Raw genomic sequence first — 15,945 nt, 5'->3', positions numbered from 1 at the left:
GTCTGAAATATGTTATTCCTGGCTTAAAGTAAGGATCCACTGTTTATGTGTACTCACCATAATGACATTTTTTATAAAGCAACCTTGACTCCTTTCAATATCCATAAAACAGGCTCTTTTGTTACCACACTAAGAGGGTGAGAGAGCCTTCTGTATTTTCCATTTCTGTTCTGTGATGGATAATTAAAGCAGAACTGAAGTCTCTTTAAAAAAAAAAGAAGTTTCACTTACCTGGGGCTTCTGCCAGCCCCCTGCAGCCGACCTGTGCCCACACCGTTTCAAATGATCCTCCGTTCCCCCGCCGCAGATCACTTTCACTTCTTCCATCAGTGTCCACTGCGACTGCGTGGCTCTGACCACGCACGTCCTTTTTCACACTCCCGTTGCCGGTCTGCCGGGCCTTGGGAAGAATGTCTTGCATCCAAGTGGGTATCGGGTCCAAAAAGGTTGGGGACCCCTGCCCTAGTATGGGTCTGATTCTCCCTGTATAAAGCTAGATCCCCCTAGTATATAGGCCGTTTCTCTCCCCCTCCCACTAACCCACTCGCCCGCCCGTTTTACCTTGTCTGCTCCTGGCCCCCTCCAAGAAAGTTGGATCCCCCTGTGGTTTGAGCCTTGCATAATTCACACTGCAGATCAGCAGTGAAGGCACCCAACCTTTTTGGACACGAGACCCACTTTGATGCAAGAAATTCTTCCCAAGGACCGGCAGCTCTTACTGGACAACAAGAGGTGCCTTCACTGCTGATCTGCAGTGTGAATTATGCAAGGCTCAAACCACAGGGGGATCCAAATTTCTTGGAGGGGGCCGGGAGCAGACAAGGTAAATCAGGTGGGCAAGTGGGTTGGTGGGAGGGGGATGGAAACTGGCTATATACTAGGGGGATCTGGCTATATACAGGGAGAATCAGTGAAGGCACCTCTTGTCATCCATTAAGAGCTGCCGTATACAGGAAGTGATCTCTGTTTACTTCCTGGATAGGGCGGTGCTGTTACTGGACAACATGAGCTGCTGTCACCGCTGATCTGCGGTGTGAATTATGCAGGGTATAAACCAAAGGGGGATCCGACTTTCTTAAGGGGGGAGCTGGGAGTAGACAAGGTAAAGCGGGTAGGCAAGGGAGGGAAACTGGCTATATACTAGGGGGATCTGGCTATATACAGGGGGAACCAAACTATATACTAGGGCAGGGGTCGGGCGGGCAACCGGGCGGGCGAGGGTGATGAGGGGGAGGGGGAAGCAGGTCCCCAGTGCCGGCTGTGTCCACTGTCACTAGGGCTTATTTTAGGGGGAGGGCTTATATTTAAAACATACTCAAAATATATGCTAGAGCTTATTTTCAGGGGAGGTCTTAAATTCGGGTACACACGGTGCATTCAGTCACAGAAGCGCTGGCTGCATTCAATGGTGTGGAGTCAGTCGGACCTGTCACTGGTGGCTGCACGTTCCTCCCTCCTTGTTTATGGCTAGGGGGTTTTGGTTGTCATGTGGGTGCTGAATGCAGATGTTGGGTGCCATGTGGATTCTGGGTGCGAGTACAAGGTGTCATGTGGGTTCTGGCTATAGGTGGATATCAAGTGTCATGTGGGGTTAATTGCAGGTTTTTAGTGCCATGTGAGATCTGGGTGTGTGTACTGGATGCCATGTGGGTGCTGGGTGTAGGTACTGGGTGTGACATGGGTATGAATACTTGGTGCCATGCCTGTACTGGGTGCTGGCTATGGGTGGGCATTGGGTATCATGTGGTTTTTAAATGCAGGTTCTTTGGGTGCGGGTACTGGTTAAGTGGGTGTTTTGTGCAGTCAGTGGGTGCAACGTGGAGGCTGTGTGCAGGTGTGAGTACTGGGTGAAATGTCAGGCCTGGGTGCAGGTAATTGGTGTCATGTGAGTATGAGTACTGAGTGGCAGCTATGAGGGGAGGGGTGTGGGTGGATGTTGGGCGAAGTGGAGGTCAGTAGAAGTCAGTGTGGGTGCTGCAGGAAAGGGAAGTCATTGGGGGTGCTGGGGGAGGGAGAGGTCACTGGCGGTGCTTGGGGAGGGAGAGGTCAGTTTAGGTGCTGAAGGAAGTTGCTATGGTTGCTGCTGGGGACAGGAGGAGTGCCATTGGGGGAGGGAATGGTCAGTGTGGGTGCTGGGGGAGGGAGAGGTCAGTATGGGTGCTAGGTGGAGGGAGAGGTCGCTATGGGTGCAAGGTTGAGGGAGAGGTGCTAACCACTACGCCGCCATGCTGCCCTTGTTGCGATGCAACATGGCCGTAACATACTTTTTCCTTCCATTGCTGTTATGCAGGGAATGCAATACAGCGTCCCACTGTGAAACTAGCCTAAGACTAGGTTCACAGTGGCCATTGCATTCCCTATAGCAGCAGGAAGGCAACGGATTGAGACAGTGGTGCTGCAATTTGTACTCACGTACAGTGAAGTACAGTAAAGCATGCAGTCAATAAAAAGAATGCTTCACAGTCAATGGAAACGAGCGCATTTTGCTGTAACTCACTGCATGCAGTGTTAAGAGGCCACACTCCTTTCTACTGTGAATGTTGCATAGGTGATGCATTGCAGTGCGGCAAGCCACATTACGAAGCGGCCGTTATGCCGCACCGCAATGCACCACTGTGAATGTAGTTTAATACTAAACTATTAGCAACAAAAAGGCACCGCCATTGGTGTAGTGGCTGCAACCATAAGCCTGCAGTGCAGCAATCCACTAAAAATGAATGCCTGAATCATACAAAATAAAACAAATAAAGCAAAATGAGAAAATAAATAAAATATCTGCTACTCTAAAAGCCATACTGTGCGTTAGCTAGATATGGGAAAACGGAACTGAACGGCAACAGAGTGGAAATCGGTTTATTCCCTAAGTGCCAGTTTGAAACAGCCCTTAGACTTTCTGGCTACTTCCTATATTAAAGTTCTAGTTTAGCCTTCCATATTGTAATGCCTATGATGGTAAATTTACATGAATTGTTTTTGTTCAATGTAAATATATGCTTTATACATTAAATATATTGAAGTTACTAGTAGTATTCAGTACATCATCACTGCTAAGAGAGTGGGAATACCTTTCACCAGGGTTGTAGCAATAGCCCCAGCTAGGGATGCATCCGCAGGGGTGCCCAGAAGCCACAAGCGGCCCATTTTCACTGCAGTGCTAATGCTAGGGAGGGAGAGGTCAGTATGGGCCCTAGGTGGAGGGAGAGGTCGCTATGGGTGCAAGGTTGAGGGAGAGGTGCTAACCACTACGCCGCCATGCTGCCCTTGTTGCGATGCAACATGGCCGTAACATACTTTTTCCTTCCATTGCTGTTATGCAGGGAATGCAATACAGCGTCCCACTGTGAAACTAGCCTAAGACTAGGTTCACAGTGGCCATTGCATTCCCTATAGCAGCAGGAAGGCAACGGATTGAGACAGTGGTGCTGCAATTTGTACTCACGTACAGTGAAGTACAGTAAAGCATGCAGTCAATAAAAAGAATGCTTCACAGTCAATGGAAACGAGCGCATTTTGCTGTAACTCACTGCATGCAGTGTTAAGAGGCCACACTCCTTTCTACTGTGAATGTTGCATAGGTGATGCATTGCAGTGCGGCAAGCCACATTACGAAGCGGCCGTTATGCCGCACCGCAATGCACCACTGTGAATGTAGTTTAATACTAAACTATTAGCAACAAAAAGGCACCGCCATTGGTGTAGTGGCTGCAACCATAAGCCTGCAGTGCAGCAATCCACTAAAAATGAATGCCTGAATCATACAAAATAAAACAAATAAAGCAAAATGAGAAAATAAATAAAATATCTGCTACTCTAAAAGCCATACTGTGCGTTAGCTAGATATGGGAAAACGGAACTGAACGGCAACAGAGTGGAAATCGGTTTATTCCCTAAGTGCCAGTTTGAAACAGCCCTTAGACTTTCTGGCTACTTCCTATATTAAAGTTCTAGTTTAGCCTTCCATATTGTAATGCCTATGATGGTAAATTTACATGAATTGTTTTTGTTCAATGTAAATATATGCTTTATACATTAAATATATTGAAGTTACTAGTAGTATTCAGTACATCATCACTGCTAAGAGAGTGGGAATACCTTTCACCAGGGTTGTAGCAATAGCCCCAGCTAGGGATGCATCCGCAGGGGTGCCCAGAAGCCACAAGCGGCCCATTTTCTCTGTCCTGAGAGACTGACAACTAAGGGCATGAAGAGAAAAAGTTTCTGCTCTCTGTGCAATTGTTCTAATGACTGTATCTGCTCAGCCTCTGATAACAAATCATACAATGTTTTGCAGACACAGATTTGTCCCCAGCCTCTCTACCCCTCCCCAAGTGCTGTGTATTGTAGGGATGCTGGAGGAGTCTGCAGAGCCAGTTCTGCTCCACCAGAGGAGGACAGAGTGAGTGTAATAAGGAGCTGAGACTGGGAGCACACTCATCTGTCAGTTTTCTGTGTGCGATTTTCTGTATGCGTTTTCTGCACAACATGTGTGTCTGTATATATGGAAACATGCACATTTATCACAGAAGCTAATGTAATTGATAGAGGAAATGCATGTAGCTTTACTACTGTCTGTTTTTGGCCAGTGTCACACGTAGCATAATTGCATGAGGGTAGGAACACACTAGGCAGAATCGCATATGCGGTTTCCACTAAATGCTATGGGAAATGCATATTCTGCCTAGTGTATTCCTACCCTGAGTTTTCCCCATAGAACACATTGGAAAACTCCTGCGATTCTGCTAAGTGTGACCCTAGCCTTAAAGGATACCCGAAGTGACATGTGACATGATGAGATAGACATGGGTATCTACAGTGCCTAGCACACAAATAACTATGCTGTGTTCCTTTTTTCTTTCTCTGCCTGAAAAAGTTAAATATCAGGTATGTAAGTTGTTGACTTAGTCCTGACTTAGACAGGAAGTGACTACAGTGTGACCCCCACTGATAAGAAATTCCCCTTGTTATCTCTTTCTTGTTCTCAGAAGCCATTTTCTGCTACGAAAGTGTTTTATAGTTGGAATTTCTTATCAGCCCCCCTCCCCCCCCCCATGTAGTTGCCTCTGAGCACGGCGGTTGCCATGCTCTGACACGACAAGAGACAGGTTTTCACCACTGGGTAACGCTGCTGCTTGTCAAACTTGATACACGCTTTGTTACTGAATGCTACCATTCACCTATGTGTAATTTTAGCCAAACAACGCTAGTGGCCGACAGCCAGGTGGCTGAATTGGTTGAGAAATGAGCAGTTCAGCCATCCATGGAAAAGAGGCCTAAGTGTAATGCACACGTTTGTGCAATGCAAATTTATTATGTATTCCACATGATATGCATTAAAAAGCCTGAAAATAAGGTGTTTAAAACATACACTGTGGCATTAAGCTATGCTAGAGACCAACTAGAAATAAGATATACCTGTAATTAGATTGTTTGGCAGGTGAATTTAGCATTGACAAGGCTGGGAAAGGTTTTGATTAATTGATACAAAGATAAAAATGTATTTTTTTTCTTTTAAATATACATTTAGAAATAAGGCAGGACTATTTAGTTTATTTAAAGTTCTGTCAAATCTTGGCAAACATTGCACTAAATTATCCAGTGGTATGATGAATAATATACACTGAGTGTTTGGCTATGTGTAGAAGTGGCCACTTGGGGGCACTGTTGTGTGAGAATAAGCAGTATAACTACTTTATTCTTGTAAGTCCCCAGTCTGTTGAACGGTTACATATTGACAACATAATGAAATTCTGTAATTTAACAGTTTTGCTTCAAATAATAATAAAGGAATTCAAATGTAATAAGAGGAGGCTGTTATTTTATGGCTATTTTTCATCACTTCAGCACTCCTGTAGAAGCCGTACGTCTGGGTTGCCTAATGAATAAGAATACGGTTAAAGGCTTTCGTATAAAAGATTTCATCCCAGCCGACTGGGCTCATTGCTGGTTGGAACGTATGAATAATTCTGTCTTAACTTATCGTCCAGCTTGTATTAGTCTTATATATCATTGACCTAGAAGGTACCGCTGTGCTATAGCAACCAGTCAGGCTGATCATGGCTATACAAGGGAGATTCTTATTGGCTGCTGATAATGAGGCATTATTTTTCTAAAAACGGGATTAAAGTGAACCTGAGGTGAAAATATACTGATGAGATAAACCTAAAAATCACCTTTTTTTTAGATATCCATGTTTTTGTTTTATATTTTTTATATTTAAACATTTACACAGTACAGTGGTTTGCAAAAGTATTTGGCCCCCTTGAAGTTTTCCACATTTTGTCATATTACTGCCACAAACATGAATCAGTTTTATTGGAATTCCACGTGAAAGACCAACACAAAGTGGTGTACATGTGAGAAGTGGAACAAAAATCATACATGATTCCAAACATTTTTTTTAAACTAACTGCAAAGTGGCTGTGCATAATTATTCAGCCCCGATTCAATACTTTGTAGAACCACCTTTTGCTGCAATTACAGCTGCCAGTCTTTTAGGGTATGTCTCTACCAGCTTTGCACATCTAGAGATTGGATTTAGATCTGGACTTTGGCTGGGCCATTCTAACACATGAATATGTTTTGTTTTAAACCATTCCATTGTTGCCCTGGCTTTATGTTTAGGGTCGTTGTCTTGAGGGAAGGTGAACCTCCGCCCCAGTCTCAAGTCTTTTGCTGACTCCAAGAGGTTTTCTTCCAAGATTGCCCTGTATTTGGCTGTATTTGTCACGCTTTCATAAAGGCCAACTTTGTGCAGTGCACAACTAATAGTTGTCCTATGGACAGATTCCCCCACCTGAGCTGTAGATCTCTGCAGCTCGTCCAGAGTCACCATGGGCCTCTTGACTGCATTTCTGATCAGCGCTCTCCTTGTTCGGCCTGTGAGTTTAGGTGGAAGGCCTTGTCTGGGTAGGTTCACAGTTGGGCCATACTCTTTTCATTTCTGAATGATTGCTTGAACAGTGCTCTGTGGGATGTTCAAGGCTTTGGAAATATTTTTGTAGCCTAAGCCTGCTTTAAATTTCTCAATAACTTTATCCCTGACCTGCCTGGTGTGTATTTTGGACTTCATGATGTTGTTGCTCCCAATATTCTCTTAGACAACCTCTGAGGCTGTCACAGAGCAGCTGTATTTGTACTGACATTAGATTACACACAGATGCACTCTATTTAGTCATTAGCACTCATCAGGCAATATGTATGGGCAACTGACTGCACTCAGACCAAAGGGGGCTGAATAATTACGCACACTTCACTTTGCAGTTATTTATTTGTAAAAAATGTTTGGAATCATGTATGATTTTCGTTCCACTTCTCCCGTGTACACCACTTTGTACTGGTCTTTCGCGTGGAATTCCAATAAAATTGATTCATGTTTGTGGCAATAATATGACAAAATGTGGAAAACTTCAAGGGGACGAATACTTTTGCAAACCACTGTAGATTAAATATTTTATTGTCACTGTTCAATAGAAGTCTATTAAGAGTTAAAATACTATTGGCCTTTTTCTATCTCTCCCCTGCCCTTAGAAGTTGTATTCTGCCAGGAAAACTTTTATGGCTAGTGTGAGGATATATGTGGTGATGATGATATGTACGGTAATATGCAGAACACAGCAGCCATATTGTATCTTGTGGAAGCCATATTTTCACCTTTTCTGCCTGTGTCATATGTGAATGTCTGCTCAAATCCAGCTGGCTTCATGGAGTTCCTGTATGTAAATGTAAATTAACTCTGCATTCAGTTTCCATCAGGAAAAGCTACCATTGCCTGCATTTGAATAGATCAATTACGTTGGATAGGCAAATGAACCTAGCCATTCAATTAGGGACTGTCTACCTAGCCTCTAATTAGGAGATGGCTAATTAGTCAATAGCCAGTCAGGTCCTTACCTTTGATCTGCTAGGAAATACTGTCACCAATGTGTTTGTCACCTGTGACTTGGAGTAGGAAAGTCTTTTGATGTGTGGGCTAAAATACACTTTTACCTATGGAAATTAGATCTATGGGGAGATGGGAAATGTCTGGAAAGTTAACTAGTTCCTCCCCTTCCCAACGAAATTGCAGCCTCAAGGCATATCTCCCAGCATAAAAGGCTGGGCCAGATGCCTAAAAATTATATTCTCCTGAGGGCAGCGCATAGCTAGACATGATCCTGAGTGAATCAGAAAATTTGTGTCCCTCCATGGCCCAGTTGGACATTTGCGCTGGTAAAAGTTCAATTTCTGTTTATTCCCATTTTATTTTTTTATGCAAACTGTCTTGTGTATCTTTGTAACTTTTATTTTGGAATTTTTACTTTGTTTTTTGTAAAACTTGTGTATATTATTTTTTGCATTGTTACACCTTTTTCTGGAATATTAAATCGTTATTTAATAAGTTTGACTTCTGCTGTACCAAGCCAACGCTCATAGCCTAGAGAGACTGCAGTGTAATTTACGTTACAAGTTCCGTGCCTGATTGTGCCTTGCTACTGTACGATTGTACTGTGTGTGTGTGCGTGGCGTTCCCGTGTTTGGCCTAAGCACAAAGCGGACCCAAATACGAAAACGCGAACTGCGTGCAGATCACTCGACAGCAGAGTGGGGGTCGTTGAAGTGTCTAGCAGCAGCTAGTGGTGGCAGTGAGAAGAGCTTTGAGTGGCGACAGCCTTGTTGTAGCTTGAATAAGGCTGCTCCCCTCTCGATCTGGTCAAACCCGCAGTCGGGAACCGTATCTGCAGGTGTGCCACGGGGCCGGTTCCTGACAGCTATGGTTTGCTTTTCAGTGAGTACTGACAAGAGAGAAGCAGTCACTTCCATGCCTGAAAATTAACTCTTTCAGGCAACAAAATAAAAAAAGACAAACGGCCTGGTTATTACTGTATATTCTGGCGTATAAGACTACTTTTTAACCCTTGAAAATCTTCTGAAAAGTCAGGGGTCGTCTTATACACCGGGTGTCATTGATGCTGGGTGATAGGCCCAATCCTGTTACCTACTCTCAGATCTCGCTGCTGAGGACTGTAGTGAAGCGGCGCAGAAGCACATGTGCGAGATCTGAGAGACAGAGAAGGAGGTCGATAGGATACAAGGGTGGGCCAGAAGGGTGAAAGAGGCATGTTTTACGGGCACAGCGCAATCTATTTTCCATACCGCTCTAATAAACAGGCAGACAAGGAGAGCTGACCAATCCACTTAGGGAGAGGGAGAGTTGACCAATCCAACCAGTCAATCGCCTATATACTGTTATATACTGGGTACCACATACAGTATAGCACCAGTATCTGTTCATACATAGCACCAGTATATGATGTCTTTTTAATTTTTATTTGGTGTGTGTTGGAAGAGGGGTAGTCTTACGCGGCGAGTATATCCCAAGCTCTATATTTTAACTGGAAAAGTTGGGGGTCGTCTTATACGCCCAGTCGTCTTTTACGCCAGAATATTCGGTAATATGTTTTCAACGAACTGTACATGCACATGTTTATCTCATCATGAACACTTTAAACTCTATACATGATGAATAAAAAACAACAACATTTTTTAGCACCCTCACAATAAATGTACTGTACCTGTAACACATATTCCGGTGTCTGAAGTCTGGCACCATGGTAAATACTTTTCTTTATATTCATCCTGGGTAAGCATCATTCTTGAGCTCCCTTCTGCATGAAAAATTCAAGTGCTGTAAGATCGCTCCAAAAAGCTCCTAAATCGCAAATACTGGACGAAAAGCCGAAACTCATAATTGCTAAAAAGATTAATTTCCTCTTTCTGGAAAGAAGGGACTGCAGGTTCAAAAAGGTACATTCTACTGACTATGTAATAATTATTTATGTAGAGGGGCAATCATTTATACACCGTACATTTCCATTAAACCTCCTTGATGTCTCAAATAGACTGTGAACGTTTCTAAAGTTAATTGTTCGAAACGCCTTTTTATTTGATCGTAAATACGTTTTTTATAATCAGTTGTGATGGATAGAAAGTAGAGATTGGTCCATTGATGGTAAAATAATCCATGTATTAGGACATTTTATTTCCCATCCCATTTATCTGATCGCTTGGGCAATTCTTAGCAGTTACAGTTACAACTGACTGTAAAGCAATCTGCGTGAGATTATAACTTGTATGTAAACGTAATGCAAATTAAATGCAGCCTGGAATAAGGCCTGTCCAAATCATCATGAAGTGCAATTGATTGGTTATATTTGTAAGTAATCAAACATGATTATTCTTATTGACCATCTCTAGTATTGGTACAGGCACAGCAGAGCAACATGTAGGAGGTTTTTGTCCATTCTCTGTATATATAAACAAATGCATACATCTGCATCAAGGACCTTAGATCTACTTTTCTATTTCTATTTATGTTTGTTACACAGTTATTAGGGTTGAAAAAAGACATACGTCCATCGAGTTCAAACAGAAAATAAATACACTAGCCCCATATCCCTGTTGATCCAGAGGAAGGTGAAAAATCCTTACAAGACATGGTCCAATTAGCCCCAAAAGGGAAAAAAATCCTTCCCAACTCCAGATGGCAATCCGATAAAATCCCTGGATCAACACCACTGGGAATTACCTGGTAATTATAGCCATGGATGTCTTTCAATGCAAGGAAAGCATCTAAGCCCCCTTAAGTGCAGATATAGAATTTGCCATAACTATTTCCTATGGCAAAGCATTTCACATTTTAGTCATTATTACTGTAAAGAACCCTTTCCTAAATAAATGGCTAAAACTTTTTCCTCCATGCGCAGATCATGTCCTCTAGTCCTTTGCGAAATCTTAGAAACAAAAAGCTTGTCCGCCCAGCTTTTATATTGCCCTCTTATGTATTTATACATGTTAATTAGATCTCCTCTAAGGAGTCTTTTCTCCAGACTAAATAATCCCAGTTTATCTAACCATTCCAGGTAAGTGAGACCTTCCATCCCACGTATCAATTTTGTTGCTCGTCTCTGCACCTGCTCTAAAACTGCAATATCTTTTCTGTAATGCGGAGCCCAAAACTGAATTCCAATATCGAGATATGGCCTTACTAGAGAGTTAAACTGGGGCAATATTATGCTAGCATCAGGAGTTTTTATTTCCCTTTAAATGCATTCCAAATTTTTATTTGCTTTAGCTGCAGCGGCTTGGCATTGAATTCGATTATTTAACTTGTTGTCGATGAGTACGCCTAAGTCCTTTTTAACCACTTTCCCCCCACGCGTACGAATTTCTCCGTCCCTTTTTCCATCCTTTAACCTCCAGGGACGGAGAAATCTGTACTTTGCACACTCCCGCCGCTGTCCGCGCTCCCGCTCGTAAACACGCCGCCCGCCGCTAGTAAACACGCCGCCGCCCGCTCGCCCGGAGATCAATGAACGGGAAAATCCATTCCCGTTCGTTGATCTAAGCCCCGCAATGATCCGCTGCTCTCCGAAGGGCAGCGCGATCATTGTGATCTTACCCAGCCTCCAAGTACTTCCTCCAAGCTTCCGGAAGGACGCTTGGAGGTCGCATTAAAACAAAAAGTTACTGTGGCCATCTTGTGGCCAAATAGTAAAACTACACCCTACACATTTTTCACATACAAATAAATTACTTTTACACAAAAAATTAACTCATTACCTCCCACACTTCCAATTTTTTTTTTTTTGTAATTAAAAAAAAATAAAAAAATGTACAATAAAAAAAAATACATAAATAGTTACCTTAGGGACTGAACTTTTTAAATATTTATGTCAGGAGGGTACAACACTGTTACTTTATAAACTATGGGCTTGTAATTAGGGATGGACGCAAAACTGAAAAAAATGCACCTTTATTTCCAAATAAAATATTGGCGCCAAACATTGTGATAGGGACAATTTTATAACAGTTTTATAACCAGGACAAAAGGGCAAATACATTTCATGGGTTTTAATTACAGTAGCATGCATTAATTAAAAACTATAATGGCCGAAAACTGAAAAATAATTAATTTTTTCCCAGATTTTTCCTATTTTCCCATTAAAACACATTTAGAATAAAATAATTCTTGGCATAATGTTCCACCTAAAGAAAGCCTAATTAGTGGTGGAAAAAACAAGATATAGATCGTTTAATTGTGATAAGTAATGATAAAGTTATAGACGAATGAATGGAAGGAGCGCTGAAAGGTGAAAATTGCTCTGGTGGTCAGGGGGTAAACCCCCTCAGTGGTGAAGTGGTTAAAGTTTGATGTTTCCACCTGTATCCCGTTTATTTTATATAGTGCTAGACCGCTGGTACAACCAAAATGCATGACTTTACATTTTTCAACATTGAATTTAATCTGCCATTTATGTGCCCATATAGTCATCCTATCCAGATCCTTTTTCAATATGTCACTATCATCCTGAGAGTTGATGATTCTGCACAACTTTGTATCATCTGCAAAAATAGTAACATTGCTTTCTACTTCATCTACTAGGTTATTAATAAATAATTTGAAGGGTACTGGTTCCAGTACTTACCCCTGTGTGATCCCATTACTAACAGTCACCCATTTTGAATATGATCAATTGACCACAACTCTGTGCTTTCTGTCCATGAGCCAGTTCCCTATCCACACACATGATTCTTTCCTAGTCCTTGCAATGTTGTTTATTGTTGACTTTTACCAGGTGTGTTTCTGCCATTGGGCGCCAGGGGGCATGGCACACCGAGTACAGACAGGAGGAGGGTGGTGCCACCAAGGCCTCCCGCAGAGGCCATGAGCAGGAGGGGTTAGCAGGGCTGAAGGAGGGGCAGTGGGGACAGCTGCGGGGGAGGCCAGATCCCCCCTCCCTCACCTGGGCCTCTCCTCCTGGCTCTTCGCCCTCCAGATATGCGGCGACAGACAACAGTATAACTATAGTAGCTATACTGAGGCAACTATACTACCTTCACTGGGGGCAACTATACTACCTACACTGGGGGCAACTTTACTACCTACACTGGGGGCAACTATACTAGCTATACTGGGTGCAACTAAACTACCTTCACTGTGGGCAACTATACTACCTACACTGGGGACAACTATACTACCTACACTGGGGGCATCTATACTAGCTATACTGGGGGCAACTATACTACCTACACTGGGGGCTACTATACTAGCGATACTGGAGCAACTATACAACCTACATTGGGTGCAACTATACTAGCTATACTGGGACAACTATACTACCTACACTGGGGCAACTATACTAGCTATACTGGGGCAACTATACTACCTATACTGGGAGCAACTATACTAGCTACTTATACTGGGGGCAACTTTACTACCTATACTTGGCCAACTTTACGGAGGGCAACTATGCTACCTATGCTGGGGCAACTATATTACCTATACTGGGGACACCTATACCTGCCATTAACCGCCGTGGCACGCTTAGCATGCCACACTTGCTCCTTTCCTTTTTTGGGAGGGCGGGGGTATCTTTTAATTACCAGTACGGTGTCAAGTGCCCTAGGTATGCCACTGACTTTCACTGCTGATATTGGGGCTTTTTTTGTAGCACTGTGGTACATTTATCACAACACAACCAGGTCAAGAAAAATTGGACACAACTCCAAATGAATAATGGAGCGGTTGTCCAGATCAAGGTTTCGATTGGTCACTCTCAGCAACTGCTCCACTGTTGTACTTGATTTGCCCCAATATTTTAACACTGGTTTTGATAAATCTGTACAGTGGCTGAATGTTTGGTTTATGTAGGATGTTTCCAACAACTTATTTGAAAAGTTTGCAAAGGTCTGAGCACACTTGTCACATTGCTAAGTAGATTTCAGCAATGTGTATCAGTGTGCGATATGCAGGGACATCAGACAGTGCCGAGACAGCGCTGTCTGATGGGAATACCTGCGCACTGTAACGCAGTATGTTCTGACGACGCACTGCTGCATGCATTTTGTGTGCAATGTAGAGCAGTCCCATTCAGTATAGTTGTGAGCCATGCAGGTGCCATATGTCTGCGTGAAACGTACTGCCACCTGCATTGAAATGTATAGTGCTCAGGCCCTAAGCATTCTCAGCAGCATCAGCGATCACTGCCAGTTTCTTTCATGAAGAACTGGGTCATAACTGATGAAACTCTGCCTCCCTCTGTCCCCCTCCCCCCATGTCTCCTTAGGGATAACAGATGATTGCCAAGTGTATGGCAGCCTCGGCTCTTGGCTCCCGGACATTATCCCCCCATCCTACCAGAACCTGTATTAGCCAAAACCAATTCCTGGTACAGCCCCATCTTTTGTAGTTGGCAAAATAAATTATTCTGATTCCCAAGCAACTTAAAGTGGAATTATACTCCCAAAAGTAAAATTTCAGTAACTACTCTTACAGTAATTACATAAAAAATTTTTTTAAAGCATTTCCATGTATTTCCTGTGTGTAAAAACTTTTATTTTCACTGAAGAGAGCAGGAGAAGGTTGCTTATCTCTTGTCATTGGCAAAGGCAAATGTAATCATGACCAGCTGAAGCTCTCTGAGGAATGTGTCTTCACTCTGCCTCCATCTTTCTGCTGAACAGACACATCGCCCTGGCAACAACTGAGTCATTTCAGCAGAAAAGGAGGGGGCAGAGTGAAAACACATGCCTCAGAGAGCTTCAGCTGGCAATGATTACATTTGCCGATGAACAGAGATAAGCAAGCTTCTTCTGCTCTCTGCAGTCAAAATAAAGGTTTTACATACAGGAAAGGTGTGTGAATGCTTTAAAATGTTCTGTTAAGCAACTAGTAGTTGCTGAAATGTTAGTTTTGGGAATATATTCACGCTTTTAAAATAGTACTTTGAAGCAAAACAAATGTACCAAACATATAACTTATTTCCTGTTGAAAAGTTAAAGAAGAACACCACGATGCAGTAAATATAAGTATTTCTAGGTTATATTTGAGACAAGCCTTTCTCTTTCTTGTAATCTACATTGAAGCATCAAACTTTTATAAGGCTTTGCTGCAGTGTGATGTTAAATGAGAAAACAGTGTGGCCAGGGGTGTAACAATAGCACATGAGGCCCCCCCTGCAAAATTTTCATGGGGCCACTGGAATCCAACCTTCTCTCCGCCGCATCCGATGAGTGAATTTGCCCAAATTTGATTTGACCCAAGTTCATTTAATTAATCCCCAAATTTGACAAACGTTTTAATTCAAATTCTAATCAGTTTACATTGAACTGCATGTGTGTCCATTTTCTTCACACTGAATTAATTAGAAAGCATCTGAACATACTACTGCCACCAAATATGCTGGGAAGGTCAGGGGCAACTGAAGGGACCATGTCACATGAAAACATATTTAAAGAACATGTTTTACCATAAATCAATGGTAACGTTTTGGCAAGAAACTTGTTTTCTAAACATGTGAGAGGCACGGGGAAGAGCTGAACGAACGTTGGTGATTTTTAGTTCATTAGCTCCCCCATAATTTAAATTGCTGTGCATTTTTTTCTTGGGTCAATCATGAAAGTTTAATCATGTTAAACAGCAGAAGAGAGAGAGAGCAAAAAGATATTACAAATACAGGAGGTCATCTATCATTCTACCACCCTGTCCAACCAGCTTTGGTGACTGGGAAGGTGGGAGGGGCAGTGAGCATGGGGAAAGTGGGAGGGGCATCCTGCAAGGGGGCAGAAGCGTTTCTCCTATTGCCCTCAGGTCATGTCCCAAAGGGATAAGGTTGTCTTCCCCATTTTTGTGTATCTCCAATAAGGCGGTGGGGCAATAGTATGGGGGGCACTTATGACAGAATATGAAGCCCCCTTAAAGGATACCTCAACTGACATGTGACATGATGAGATAGACATGGGTATGTACAGTGCCTAGCACACAAATATCTATGCTGTGTTCCTTTTCTTCTTTCTCTGCCTGAAAGAGTTGAATATCAGGTATGTAAGTGGCTGACTCAGTCCTGACTCAGGCAGGAAGTGACTACAGTGTGACCCTCACTGATAATAAATTCCAACTATAAAACA

This window comes from Hyperolius riggenbachi, chromosome 5 (genome assembly GCF_040937935.1).
Source record: "Hyperolius riggenbachi isolate aHypRig1 chromosome 5, aHypRig1.pri, whole genome shotgun sequence".
In the NCBI taxonomy this organism is placed as follows: Eukaryota; Metazoa; Chordata; class Amphibia; order Anura; family Hyperoliidae; genus Hyperolius; species Hyperolius riggenbachi.
Note: the sequence above shows the minus strand (reverse complement) of the source record.